Genomic DNA, 14,332 nt, shown 5'->3' on the forward strand with positions numbered 1-14,332 from the left:
AGAAATTATTCCTGCCATAGAAAGGGATGCACGCATGCAGGAGTATCAGCAGAGACTGTTGCAGAATCTTACATGTGCTTTTCCACAAAATACCAGTGGTGCACGTAGTGAATCTCACAGTTCCAACTTGCCAACCGTGGGACCGTCAAGTGTTCAGCACTCAAACCGTAACAGAACCACAGTATCTGCTGGTAACATCAATTTTGCGGAATCATTTCACCGCTTTTTTAGCCCATCCTTTGCAAGGCCACAGGAGACAAGAAGTCTGACACATAGTCAACGCCTAGAGACGATGGTACAGGAGTATCTCCAAGTAAACATTGAAGCCACGACTGTGTCACTGGACCCTTGCTCTTTTTGGGCTTCCAATCTGGATAAATGGCCGGAGCTAGCCACTTACGCCTTGGAGATCTTGTCATGCCCCGCAGCCAGCGTTCTGTCTGAACGTGTGTTCAGCGCTGCTGGTGGTGTGCTGACAGATAAGCGCACGCGGCTCTCCACTGATAATGTAGACAGACTCACGTTCATAAAGATGAACAAATCATGGATCCGAAACGACTTTTCTACCCCTGTGTCATCCTGGGGAGAGTAAAAGCTTGATGATTGGTTAAAATCACCCTACCAACCGTTTTAAGCTTTCAAATTACTAATCATGTTTATCTGTATCTTGACTGGAAAATAATTTGGGCTTTGTAGCAGTGTGCAGCACTGATCCTATTAGGCCATCTATAATAAGCTTCACCAGATTTAAAATTAAAAATAATTTTTAGCTGCATCTAGCCCGGAAAATAATTTTGGGGCTCCGAGATGCGTAAGACACATAAGTGCCTTCTTGCTGCACTACCTGCAGCATGACCCTCATATTGTCAGAATTCGAAGTAATCATGACTACTGGGTTGCCACACTCTTAGATTCCCCCAAACTTTTCGATCAACCTTTTCATTTTAATAAAGACCAAAAAAATGGTCATTTTTGAAATTATAAGCATTAGCAGGTTGTTAGAAACTGAAATCAAACAGTTTTCAACTCAAAACTTTATTCTAGGTGATGTTACATTTTCACATAGGACCCCTTGTTCGAAAGGAGTTTCTGAACTCTCTCGTCCATTGAATTTGTCAGGTTTTGGATGGTTTCTGCTTCAATTGTTTTGCATGAGGACAGAATACCCTCCCAGAGCTGTTGCTTAGATGTGAACTGCCTCCCGCCATCATAGACACTCCTTTTAATGATGCTCCAAAGGTTCTGAATGGGGTAGAGGTCAGGGGAGCATGGGGGTCACACCATAAGTTTGTCCCCTTTTATGCCCATATCAGCCAGAGATGCAGATGTTTTATGTGCAGCATGAGATGATGCATTATCATGCAGAAAAATGATCTTGCTGTGAAATACACAGTTCTTCTTCTTGAACCATGGCAGGAAGTGCTGTTTGAGAAAATCCACATACATTATGGAGTTCATCTTTAGCGCCTTCAGGGATCCTAAAGGGGCCGACAATCTCTCTCCCCATGATTCCAGCCCAAAACATTACTCCAAGTCCTCCTTGTTGGCGCTGTAGCCGTGTTTGCGTGGGGTGTCCATCAACCAGCCATCCTCCACTCCATTCATCTGGACCATCGAGCGCTGCACGGCACTCATCCGTGAACAAAACAGTTTTGAAATCAGTCTTCATGTAATGTTTGGCCCACTGGAGCCGTTTCTGCTTGTGTGAAGTGGATAGAGGAGGTCGACAGGATGGCGTATGCACAGCTGCAAACCTCTGAAGGACCCTGCATCTTGTTGTTCGGGGGACGTTGGAGGCACAAGCAGCTTCAAAAACTTGTCTGCTGCTATGACAAGGCTTTTTTGCCGCTGCTCTTTCAACCTGACGTAATTGCCTGTAGGAAAGAGTCCTCAATTTGCCCTTATCAGCACGCACACGTGTGTACTGTGAATCAGCTACATACTTCTTGATTGCCAAGACACTTCATCCTGATCATCGCACAATGTTGATTGTAGTCATGCCTTGACCTAAACACTCCACAATTTGTTGCTTCTCAGCAGCCGACACATCCTTTTTCTTTCCCATTTTGGCAGAAAATGTAGGCTGCTTAATAATGTGAGAGAGCCTTCTTAAGTAGTCTTGCCTTTCATTGGACACACCTGCCAAACTAATTAGCACAGGTGTCTGCAATTGCTTACAGTGATATAAAGAGCCCTGACACACATCACCATCAATGAGTTTAACTGACAAACAAACAAATTCTTCCCTTATCACTCCTAAACACTTTTTGCATAATAATTTGGAACGCGGTGTACATGTGCTTTTCCACAAAACACCAGTGGTTCACGTAGTGAATCTTACAGTTCTAACTTGCCAACCGTGGTCTGTATGGAATTGTTCAATAAAGGGCCCAAAATTAAGATAACATATATGGGAGAGGTCTCTATGAATAGGAATTCCTAAGTATTTGATACCCTGTGAGGGCCAGGCAAAGGGAAAGTTGGACTGGATGGAATCCTATATGGATTTAGGGAGGGAGACATCGAGGGCCTCAGACTTCGCTGCATTGATTTTAAAATTTTACCATGTAACAAAGTGATCTATTTCAGCCATAACAGCAGGGATGGATATATGTGATTGAGTGATATATACTAGGACATCATCAGCAAATAGAGAGCACTTGTACTCGGTGCCTCCCACCTCAATCCACCTAATATTGGGGTTATGGCGAATTGATGAGAGCAGGTGCTCCGTCACTAGGATGTATAAGAGAGGGGACAGAGGACATCCCTGCCTTGTCCCATTGGTGATTGTGAAAGGTGATGAAAATGTTCTGACGCACCCCCTGGGCCTTGGGACACCCGGAGCCGGACCCTTTTTGGTGGATGCTGGTGGTTGTAGTCTTCGTGGCGGCGATCCGGTTCCGTGGCTCAGGGCGGTCAAACCAGTGGCGGAACTATTTATGTGGTTTTGATGTTTAAATGTCCGACTACGCCACCCGTGGATTGCAGTCAGAGTGAACCGCCGCTACAGGGCAGACCGCTAAGGCTGGTGTTGTGGGTGCAGCAGAGCGTAGCATAACTCCCCACGGGAGGAGTATAGCCTCAGGGCAGTGTATGCGGAGGATGGGGGTGATGGTGCAGGGCAGCAGCAGTAACGACACGGAGTCAGTGATGCAGTTCAGGGCCTTTACTCACAGTTCTTATTATCCAGACCACGTCTGCAGGTAACGGCTGCCCACATCGTACTGTGCTCACCAGGTGAGGGGCTCAGACAACTCCCAGATAACTTTGGAGCGCTTCACAGGACCCCCTTTGTGTGTCCTTTGTCTGGCCTTTCTTACCAACACTTCTGTCCGGCTGCCTCGGGCCTCCTCTTGGTAAACTTGGCGCCAGTTTCCCTGACCCTATGTGGTGCCTTCCTAGCGGGTGGAGCAAGGGGCTGCGCCACATAAAATGTCAGAGCCTCCGGTTTCTAGCTGAGGGTCGTTTCCTGCCTCCACTAGTTCGGGGACCGGTCTCCCCCTTTGGCCTGACCCCTCCACGCAGGTGGATTCGGGCGTGCGGTGGCGACTCGCCCGTCCGCACCCCTGGGATCCCTTCATTCCTCGTTCCTGGAGCCTTCTCCGCTCCTCTTCCTTCCTTCTCCCTCTTGCAGGCCTGGGCCTCTGTTACTAGGCCCACCTCCGGAGCAGAGCTCATGCAGAGCCCCTGCTCCCTGCCACTTCTGCTCAGACTTCTCTGCACTGAACTAAGATGGTGCCCACCTTTTATACTCCCTTCTCAATGCACCCAGGAACTGCTTCCTCCCTGCTCCTGCACTGCAGGGTTCCCCTTCCTCAGTGTTCCCTCCCCCCACTCCAGCCAGGGACAGGGACTGTCGTGCCCATCTCAGGGGCATATTGGTCGCCCTGCCCCACGGCAATGTGGTGTAATGCATGCAGGTGTCGGGTCCTGATCCACACTCCATCCTTATCTGAGAGTGAGATATCACACCTCTGGGTGAGGTGCAATACGTCTGTAGCAACCGAGCCCTCGGTGCTACAGTTCCATTTATCTTCAGCCTAGGTGACGTATTGTGATACAGGGCCGTGATTTTGGCTATAAAAGGGTCCCCTAGACCCCTACCCCAAGCTTTTTAAGAGAATCATATATGGCGTGCCAGGAGACTCTATGGAATGATTTCTCAGCATCCAACGAGAGTATCTACTTACAAATTTTTAACTGCATCTAGCCCAGGAAATACTTTGTGCCTAGTAGCAGTGTCTGCTAGTCAGCGGATTATCCCGGCTGTTAAGCAAGCTACACCACCTGTAGTTTGGACACTTAATTTTTTCAAAGGAAATGCTTCGGGACCACGGGATACTTAGTGAAGAGCATCAGGAGGCACCCCAAGGCATAGGGGCTGGGACTGGTACTAGGATGCCTTGCGGTGGACAGCCGAGCTCGATCCTTATAAAAGCTTTTTAACTGCAGCAGCTTTAGTGGACGCTACTGGAGCTGGAATTACGCGGCTGCTGGCATGAGACTTGCCCTCCAATAGATCCTTGTAAATGGATTTAAAGTTTATTCATTCAAATTAGAGGGACAATTTAAATTAAAAAGCTTAGAGCTGCCTCCACCACAGGGGGGCTCTCTCGACCCACCAGCGGACAGGCACAAGTATTGGGAGAGGGGGGCTGGCCGTCAGGGTTCACCGCGGCTCTGGCACAAACCCGGCGACACGGAGGTGGCACGGGCAGGAGCGGACTGGCCGTCTCGGCTTCTCACTTTTTGGATTTTAGAAGGGCATGACATGCCTATATCTGTGTCTCCCCCTCCTTTTACTCCTCCACCTCTTTTCTTTTCGCATGACTATATGTACTTGTCACTTTTCCATGTGTTAGTTGTGTCTTCTGAGCAGTTTGTCAGCTTTTGGACACCTTTGAAGGTGTTTTCTATGTGTTTCTATGTGTTTTTGTTTGCCTGCCATTGGTTTTAACGGTGTTCGAAGGTGTTCGACGAACAGTTCGACGAACAGTTCGGCGAACACACGGGTGTTCGACGAACCGAACCGAACTCGAACACTACGGGGGTGGCTCAACACTAGTGATAGTATAACCCCCAACGGGAGGGGTATGGCCTCAGGGCAGCCGACGTGGATGATGGGGGTAGCAGGAACCACTCAGAGACGGTACGGTGTAGTTCAGGGTCTTTACTGGTGACAACGATAGACCCTCCCGGAGTACTGGCTAGCGATTGGGGCCTGGTCAGTCCTTGAGCAGATGGGATCTCCCCTGGCCAGGCGGAGTTGTAGGCCTCCCAAACTAACGATACTCTCCTGGCTACCTTGCTAGAAGCGGGTATAAGTAGCCCACGTCCCTGAGTGTACCGTGTGGTGCTCACCCGTATGGCCGGTGACTCGGGGCCTTCTAGTAGCTTCCGCTCCACGACGGCGGTGCTGGTCCCACGCGTGTGACCGTGCCTTCGGGTTTCTGGGCCAGAGGACCTGCAATCCCCTGCCGGTCGGTTTCTGCTGCTGGATAGGAGTTAGTCCCCACAGCCTCGGACTCCGGGTCCGGTGATAACTTCTCAGTCAGGGCGAGCTCTGCAGCTGCCAGCCCCTGACTCCTTGTAGCACTGCTCCCACAGAGCTCCTGTTGTTTCTTCCCATAGCTGCTTCTCTTCTCTGTCTCTACTTCTGGCATGGCCCAGGAGCTGGGCCCAGCCGGAGCCACAGCTCCCTGTCAGCCCTCCTGGCTGAACTCTCCCTCTCAACCCTCTAACCCTGCCTCAGCCCCAGGTTTATATAGGGGAAGTTCTTCCCCTCCCAGGACTGGGCAGGAGGTGTGGCATGCATAGGATTCCTGACCAAGAGACCTCCCACCTGCTCTCAGACATAACATTGCTGTTACTGTGGAAACCAGACCCCTGGGGTGCCACATATCTATCATCTATTATCTATCTATTATCTATATATCTATTGTCTATCTAATATCTATGTATTAGCTATGTATTATCTATCTATTATCTATCTATTGTCTATTATCTATCTGACGCGCCCCCTGGGACATATTCCTTTTTGAGGGGAATACCCGGCACCGGATCAGATGGGGGGTTGTAGTCTCCGAGCGGCTGTGACCCGGCCCGTGCCCAGGGCGTCAAGCTCAGTGTTATGTGGCAGTCCTACAGATGTTATTAAGAGTTCTTTTGTGTCGACTACGCCACCCGTTGTGATGCGGTCACTGTGGCCGCCGCTGCAGCAGGGTCCGCTGAGGCTGATGGTGGGTGCGCAGCTTGGTGAGATAACCCCCAACGGGAGGGGTATAGCCTCAGGGGGGACAGGTGCAGAGGATGGGGGTTGTGGTGATGCGGTGCAGACGGCAATGAAGACAGAGTCGGGTTGTGCAGTTAAGGGTGTTTACTTACTGCAGATGTTGTACTGGTCACTCCAGCTTTGAGTGACCACCCGAGCCGTGCTGCGTCCACCAGGTCCTGGATCCAGCCAACCCCCAAACAAGTCCGGAGCGTGGCCCTGAGCTCTCCTTCTGTCCCGTTCTCTGGCCGTCCCCACCAGTGATCCACCTAGGTCCAGCTCCCTCGGGCCTTCTGTTGGGACACCCTTGGCCTTGGGTTCCCTGACCCTTCATGTGGTGTGCCTTCGGGGTGGATGTGATGGGTGACCGTGACAAACTCTGCCCACGGTCTCCGGTCTCTGGCTGGGGTGTGTTTTGCCCCCCACCAGCTTGGGTTCCGGTACCCTGTGCCGACTCTTCACCCGGGGATTTAAGTTGGGTTCTTGGAGTCCTCTTTTCTGTTTCCCCCTCTGGGTCTCTCTTCTCCTCTCTCACTCTGGGTCTCTCTTCTCTGCTCTCAGACTTCCTCTCTGCAACTGACCCTGATCTTAGTTGGTGCCCACCTTATATACACCCTCTATGTGTGAGCTCAGGTGACCAGCACCCAATGAGCTCCTATCTTTACCCAGGCTGCTCCCCCTATCTGCCCCTACACTACTTGGGATGTACCACCCCCCTCCCACTCCAGCCAGGAACAGACTCGGTCGTACCTGCACATTTCTAAGTGGGAGTACCGTCGGTCTGCTCCTCGGAAATGGGATGTGTGTAGTGCATGCAGCCTACCGAGCTCAGTTCCACACTCCATCCTTACCCGGGAGTGGAATATCACACCTCTGGGTTGAGGTGCAATACCCCTGTAGCAGCCGAATCCTCAGGGTGCTACATTCCCCCCTGGTAAATCACAGCACGTCCTCGGGCTGTAAGACATAAACACCAAACATACATTTTTTTTTTCATAAACATATAAAACAACATATATTAGCAAATAAAACATTCTCGTCGCCTCTGGCTCCTCCTCCGGTCACTGTGCAACGTGTGACCGGGTAAAGTGCGACAGTCTCTCTAGAAAACTGGTTTTCCTATAAAACCGGTAGGGGGCGCTTTAGGAAGCGCAACTATATACAAGGGAAGGTGGCCGCTCTCAGTCCTCGGCCAGGTATTAGGGAGGAATGACCGCTCTCAGTCCTCGGTCAGTGGGATTTAAGGGTTAAACGGGTTAACAGTTCACACATGCTGGTCCCAACGGGGACTATATTAGCAACAGCAACAGTTTCAGTTTCAGTTTCAGTTTACTGTGCCCCGACGGGCAACTATATACAGCTTCTGCTTCGCTGTCCTTAGCGACGGCGTCCTCCTGCTCTTGCTTTATGGTTACCTTTGGCTTCGTACAGGTCCTCTCCCAGATGCGGCACTCTTGGTCTTATGGGCGCGGTGGTGTTGGCGCCCGGGTTGCCCGGGCCTTGCGGCCAGGCCTGGGGTATCTGGAAGGTGAAGGGCACCGTAAGGACGGCGGCGCCCTGGGCTACTTGGCCCTGCGACCAGGCCGGGGGCTCCGCGGAGGTAGGGGGCGCTGTTGGTATTGCGGCGCCCGGGGTTACTAGGCCTTGCGACCAGGCTGGTGGTATTTCCTGCTTTGTCACGCTCCGGGTCGAGGCGCGTGACGTCACAGGGGTCGCTGCGGCGGCTTCCGGTCGGGGCTTAGTCCATAGCGGTGACATGGCGGCTACGGGCACAGCAGGGGGACTTTCGGGCTCTGCGACGGGGAGCTGGGGCAGGTGGGCGGTTTCCCGGCTTGGGGTATAGGCGTCCCCTTTACCTGCCTCCATGCGCTCGGCTCCCTTCTCGGCGCCGTCTCCGGCCTTGGGTCCTCCCGCGCCATCCTCAGAGGCGGTCTGTCTCCTCATCTTGGCTGGCGTGCTCCGGGTCTTGATTTGCTGGGCCATCTCTCGGCTCCACTCCGCCAATGTCTCTCGCTGTACCCGGGCCATCCTCCGTGCGAGGCCCTCCAGGGCAGTCTGTGCACACTCCCGGTCTCGGGGGAGCTGTGCAAGGACCTCCACTAGGCCTAGTGGGGTCGTGGTTTCCAGCAGGCTCCTGACCAACGGGTCGGTGCTGCTCTGCTCTTCTTCCAGCAGGCTCCTGGCCAGCGGGCCGGTGCTGCTCTGCTCTCCTTCCTCGGTCTCTAGCAGACTCCTGGCCAGCGGGCCGGTGCTGTTCTGCTTTCTCTCCATCTCCGGGCAAGCTCCTCCGCTACTCCTCTCCAAGCTTCTTGCCTCCGGGTGCGCTCGCTCCAGACTCCTCGTTAGACTTCTTGTCTCCGGGTGCGCTCGCTCCAGACTGCTCCAGGCGGCACCCATCTTCGTTCTTTTCTTTCGTCTCCTCCCACTTCGAGGGCGGTCCCGGGGCCACTGGGTGACTGTCAGCTCCAGGGGCGGTTCTTTCACGCTGACAGACACCTCTAGCATCACAGTCTCTGTTGGTGGGGGCGGTTTCCACTTTTGGCGCCATTTTCGGTCCTGGCCCACGATGGGAGGTGGCCTCTCGCCACCCTCTGGCACGCCCATAATGGCGTCCGCTCTTCCAAGGCGGGAAACCTTTGGAAATGGCGGGAATCGCTTCCCAGTGGCGGGAAACTCTGCAGATGGCGGGAAAACGCTGTTAATGGCGGACAACCGGCTGGAATCGACTGGTGATGGGGTCCGATGGCGGGGACCCTCCGGAACCGGCAGGAGACTTCTTCTTGAGGTAAACTTGTTCTTTTCTTCAGGCACGCAGTACCCGGGTGTTGCGGGCACGTAATCCTGCCGACTACGCCAAAGTTGACGCGCCCCCTGGGACATATTCCTTTTTGAGGGGAATACCCGGCACCGGATCAGATGGGGGGTTGTAGTCTCCGAGCGGCTGTGACCCGGCCCGTGCCCAGGGCGTCAAGCTCAGTGTTATGTGGCAGTCCTACAGATGTTATTAAGAGTTCTTTTGTGTCGACTACGCCACCCGTTGTGATGCGGTCACTGTGGCCGCCGCTGCAGCAGGGTCCGCTGAGGCTGATGGAGGGTGCGCAGCTTGGTGAGATAACCCCCAACGGGAGGGGTATAGCCTCAGGGGGGACAGGTGCAGAGGATGGGGGTTGTGGTGATGCGGTGCAGACGGCAATGAAGACAGAGTCGGGTTGTGCAGTTAAGGGTGTTTACTTACTGCAGATGTTGTACTGGTCACTCCAGCTTTGAGTGACCACCCGAGCCGTGCTGCGTCCACCAGGTCCTGGATCCAGCCAACCCCCAAACAAGTCCGGAGCGTGGCCCTGAGCTCTCCTTCTGTCCCGTTCTCTGGCCGTCCCCACCAGTGATCCACCTAGGTCCAGCTCCCTCGGGCCTTCTGTTGGGACACCCTTGGCCTTGGGTTCCCTGACCCTTCATGTGGTGTGCCTTCGGGGTGGATGTGATGGGTGACCGTGACAAACGCTGCCCACGGTCTCCGGTCTCTGGCTGGGGTGTGTTTTGCCCCCCACCAGCTTGGGTTCCGGTACCCTGTGCCGACTCTTCACCCGGGGATTTAAGTTGGGTTCTTGGAGTCCTCTTTTCTGTTTCCCCCTCTGGGTCTCTCTTCTCCTCTCTCACTCTGGGTCTCTCTTCTCTGCTCTCAGACTTCCTCTCTGCAACTGACCCTGATCTTAGTTGGTGCCCACCTTATATACACCCTCTATGTGTGAGCTCAGGTGACCAGCACCCAATGAGCTCCTATCTTTACCCAGGCTGCTCCCCCTATCTGCCCCTACACTACTTGGGATGTACCACCCCCCTCCCACTCCAGCCAGGAACAGACTCGGTCGTACCTGCACATTTCTAAGTGGGAGTACCGTCGGTCTGCTCCTCGGAAATGGGATGTGTGTAGTGCATGCAGCCTACCGAGCTCAGTTCCACACTCCATCCTTACCCGGGAGTGGAATATCACACCTCTGGGTTGAGGTGCAATACCCCTGTAGCAGCCGAATCCTCAGGGTGCTACATATCTATTACCTATCTACAGGGTGGGCCATTTATATGGATACACATAAATTAAAAGGGAATGTTTGGTGATATCAACTTCCTATTTGTGGCACATTAGTATATGGGAGGGGGAAAACTTTTCCAGATGGGTGGTGACCATGGCGGCCATTTTGAAGTTGGCCATTTTGGATCCAACTTTATTTTTTTCAATGGGAAGAGGGTCATGTGACACATCATACTTATTGAGAATTTCATAAGAAACACAATGGTGTGCTTGGTTTTAACGTAACTTTATTCTTTCATGAGTAATTTACAAGTTTCTCTTGTTTACAGCCATTGACATGTTGCAGAGGTTAACACGTTAGGAGAGGATAGAAATTGTGCTAATGTCTGGTGAACGCAGTACCCGGGTCATTGCAGCAGATTTCAATGCAAGACACCCTACGAGACCATCCGTCTCCCATGCTACAGTTAGCAAACTGCTTGCCAAATTTTGTGAAACAGGTTCAGTGCTGGATTTGCCAAAATGTGGAAGCAAGAAAACTGTCAGTAATGAAGAAACATCAGTGGCTGTCCTAGCTTCATTCAGCAAGCATCTGAAGCAACGGATGCTGGAAGCCTGTGCTAGCATTTCTTCTGCGGTGTTGCTATCAGTGTGTCAAGAGTGGGAGAAGAGGGTTGCATTGACAATCCAACACAATGGGCAGCACTTTGAACACATTTTATAAGTGGTCATAAACTTAAAACCTGCATTTATCTATGATCTATCTATCTATTATCTATCTATTATCTATCTATCTATCTATCTATCTATCTATTTATCTATTTATCTATTTATCTATCTATCTATCTATATCTATCTATATATCTATCTATCTATTATCTATCTATTATCTGTTATATAGTTATTAACTATCTATTATCAATCTATTTATCTATCATCTATGTATTATCTATATATTATCTGTTATCTATCTATTATCGATCTGTTAGCTATTATCTATCTATTATATATCATCTATCTATTATCTATTATCTATTTATCATCTATCTATTATCTATCTATTATATATCATCTATCTAGTATCTATCTATTATCTATATATATTGTATCATCTATCTATTATCTATCTATCTATTATCTATCTATTATCTATTATCTATCTATTATCTATCTATTATCTATCATCTATCTATTATCTATCTATTATCTATTATATATCTATCATCTATATATTATCTTGTATTTATTATCTATTATCTATCTATTACCTATTATTTATCTATTATATACTGTATATATTATATTATCTATCTATTATCTATCTATTATCTATCATCTATCTATTATCTATCTATCATCTATTATCTATTTATTATTTATTATCTATTATCTATCTATTATTTATCTATTATCTATATATCTATTATCTATCTATTGTCTGTCTATAATATCTATCATATATCTATTTTCTATTTTCTATTATCTATCATCTATCTATTATCTATTATCTATCTATTATCTATCTATTTATTATCTATCATCTATCTATAATCTATCTATTATCTATCTATTATCTGTCTATCATCTATCTATTATCTATTATCTATCTATTATCTATCTATTATCTATCTCTTATCTATCTATTATCTATCTATCTATCTATCATCTATCTATTATCTATCTATCTATCATCTATCTATTATCTATCTATTATCTATCATCTATCTATTATCTATCTATTATCTATCTATTATCTATTATCTATCATCTATCTATTATCTATCTATTATCTATCTATCTATTATCTATCATTTATATATTATCTATCTATTATCTATCTATTATCTATCATCTATCTATTATCTATCTATTATCTATTATCTATCTATTATCTATTATCTATCATCTATCTATCATCTATCTATTATCTATCTATCTATTATCTATCTATTATCTATCTATTATCTATCATTTATATATTATCTATCTATCATCTATTATCTATCTATTATCTATCTATTATCTATCTATTATCTATCTATCTATCTATTATTTATCTATTATCTATCTATGATCTATTATCTATCTATTATCTATCTATTATCTATCTATTATCTATTATCTATCATCTATCTATTATCTATCTATTATCTATCATTTATATATTATCTATCTATTATCTATCTATTATCTATCTATTATCTATCTATTATCTATCATCTATCTATTATCTATCTATTATCTATTATCTATCTATTATCTATAATCTATCATCTATCTATTATCTATCTATTATCTATCTATCTATTATCTATCTATTATCTATCTATTATCTATCTATTATCTATCATCTATCTATTATCTATCTATTATCTATTATCTATCTATTATCTATCATCTATCTATTATCTATCTATTATCTATCTATCTATTATCTATCTATTATCTATCATTTATCTATTATATATTTTCTATCTCTCATCTATTTATTTATGTAGTTTAAATTTATTGTAAAAATAAGTAAAAGTTCATAGAGAACGTGACGGCTCGTCAGTGCGGTGTCATTATAGTGACTGATGTCAGTCGTGTAATATCCTGCGCTTTCTTTCTGGTTTAGATTAAATATAACAGATAGAAGCTTCTCTCTTCTATCTATAAAGGTAGAGAACAATCTGCACTCACCGTGTAAAGTCTATAACATCAGGAGTATAGAGCCGGCACCGCTGATCTCCGCTCGTCCTGTTCCCAGCACAATGGAGTCTAACTCTTGAATCTTCCGCTTGCTTTGGTCAGCGTCATGTTCCTCCTTGTACTCATTGCTTAACATGTCTGTGTATTGTAATTTCCTACTGTGTAATCTTCCTTTACTTCTTCTTTTCTTTTATATTATCTGTCTTCATCATTTCATTTGTGAAATTTCAGATGCCATGATAAGAGTGTTAGGTATAATTTACTTATGATAGTTTTCAGCACAAGTCATGAGATGGAGCTTTCAGGAGGTTTATAATTGGGTTTGTGCTTTCTTACAAATATCACAGACTTTTGCTGTTGGACCTCGTTGCCACTTGTTTAACCGTTCTGTTCTGTGCTAATGCCATGGTCATGCTGTATGTAATGACGCTGTAATAATGCTATTTATGCTGCAACAAATTTGGAACAGTTCCAGTGAATTCCTGGGATTGTTGTGTGCATTAACACAGTTTGTCGGGTTATTGCCCCAGGTCTAGTATGCCCTGGCAAAAATAGGAACTATCTGAAGTGATTAATAATGAGCATAAATAGTTAACACACTGAGCTGATGTTTGAGTTGTTTGAGTTTATGTTGCTTGAGTGTAGATGGGGATTTCATACAGTGGCTACAGATAAACATGTATGAAGTTTCCACCTGCACTTCAGAGGTTGCAATGTACCACATGAGGAATAGATAAGCCCTTCTGGATGAAAGAGCCACCATTAAATAGAGACAGTGAGAATTGCCTCCATAGAGGGAGAGGAAAGCGGCTTATTTCTGTGAGTGAAAAGTGTATCGGCTTCAGGGGAAGGTTAGTCACCAAAAGAGCGACGAATAGATACAGCAGAAGGGAGCGCAGGAGTTTATTCCTGACTGGAAGGTCTGTTACAAGAGAAGTGTCTAAAGCATTAACACATCAAAGTGAAGGAGACAAGGAGGCAATGCCCGTTTCCATGAAGTGCTGCTGAAGTGTTTGCCAGCAGTTTATCAAGTATGAGCAAATTGTAGCTATTGTTATTTTTCTGCTATAAAGTTGCTATCTAACTCTGTTAGGCTTGTTACCCAAATGGATTCAGGTGAATCCAGATTTTTTTTTGTTAAAAAAAAAATGGACTGAAAGAGAAAAACGAATTACACCCCTAGTGAATTAAATGCATCAGGACTCAATAAAAAAAAATCTCTGGTCCATAACCCAGTTTCATCCATGCGTTAGCTTTTGGATATATGGTCTCACAATTCACTCAAAAATGCCTTGCTGTACAGAGGAGATCATGGTCTACTCAATGACACCATATGC

At 47.0% G+C, this 14,332-nt stretch overlaps 1 protein-coding gene across 3 annotated transcripts in view; it reads right to left on the reverse strand.

Annotated features, from left to right (window-relative positions):
• LOC141173008 (sialic acid-binding Ig-like lectin 14) overlaps positions 1-13,136 on the reverse strand; it is a 77,750-nt gene extending 64,614 nt beyond the window's left edge. For all 3 annotated transcript variants that reach the window (XM_073657628.1, XM_073657627.1, XM_073657625.1), the window contains exon 1: positions 12,987-13,136. The gene's annotated coding sequence lies outside the window, so the exon portion shown is untranslated. The remainder of the gene's footprint in view (positions 1-12,986) is intronic.
• Positions 13,137-14,332: the final 1,196 nt, after the last annotated feature.

The sequence above is a fragment of the Phyllobates terribilis genome, unplaced genomic scaffold, assembly GCF_046119375.1.
Source record: "Phyllobates terribilis strain yellow unplaced genomic scaffold, ASM4611937v1 Scaffold_12__6_contigs__length_324123572, whole genome shotgun sequence".
NCBI lineage: Eukaryota > Metazoa > Chordata > Amphibia > Anura > Dendrobatidae > Phyllobates > Phyllobates terribilis.